The sequence below is a fragment of the Oncorhynchus kisutch genome, unplaced genomic scaffold, assembly GCF_002021735.2.
Source record: "Oncorhynchus kisutch isolate 150728-3 unplaced genomic scaffold, Okis_V2 scaffold364, whole genome shotgun sequence".
NCBI classification, from domain to species: Eukaryota; Metazoa; Chordata; class Actinopteri; order Salmoniformes; family Salmonidae; genus Oncorhynchus; species Oncorhynchus kisutch.
The window spans coordinates 21032-22016 of record NW_022262309.1 but is presented as its reverse complement, the minus strand read 5'-3'; positions in this window follow the sequence as shown (position 1 = coordinate 22016).

Below are 985 nucleotides of genomic sequence, written 5' to 3'. Positions count from 1 at the left end.
AATGCACTCAGGTCGCCCCGACAGAGAGAGGGCCGTAGTAGGGTGTTTCCATAGCGGGCATTAATATCAGAATGACCCTTAAATGCATTTAGGACCATATTTGAATTTTTGGGTTACCAGATGCACGTTTTCAATCACCAGGTGCACGGTTTCAATCACCAGGTGCACGGCTCTATTTCCTCCTCCAGCACTTGTCAAACAGTCCATAAAGCACCCAGGACGGCCCTGAGTGAAAGAGGGCCGTAGTAGGGTGCTCCTATAGCGGGCATTAAAATCAGAATGACCGTTAAATGCATTTATGACCATATTTGTGTTTTTGGGTTACCAGATGCACGGTTTCAATCACCAGGTGCACGGCTCTATTTCCTCCTCCAGCACTTGTCAAACAGTCCATAAAGCACCCAGGACGGCCCTGAGTGAAAGAGGGCCGTAGTAGGGTGCTCCTATAGCGGGCATTAAAATCAGAATGACCGTTAAATGCATTTATGACCATATTTGTGTTTTTGGGTTACCGCTTGTATAGCAATCAGTATCCATCGTGAAATTTCAAAGTGTCCATAATGCACTCAGGTCGCCCCCGACAGAGAGAGGGCCGTAGTAGGGTGTTTCCATAGCGGGCATTAATATCAGAATGACCCTTAAATGCATTTAGGACCATATTTGAATTTTTGGGTTACCAGATGCACGTTTTCAATCACCAGGTGCACGGTTTCAATCACCAGGTGCACGGCTCTATTTCCTCCTCCAGCACTTGTCAAACAGTCCATAAAGCACCCAGGACGGCCCTGAGTGAAAGAGGGCCGTAGTAGGGTGCTCCTATAGCGGGCATTAAAATCAGAATGACCGTTAAATGCATTTATGACCATATTTGTGTTTTTGGGTTACCAGATGCACGGTTTCAATCACCAGGTGCACGGCTCTATTTCCTCCTCCAGCACTTGTCAAACAGTCCATAAAGCACCCAGGACGGCCCTGAGTGAAAGAG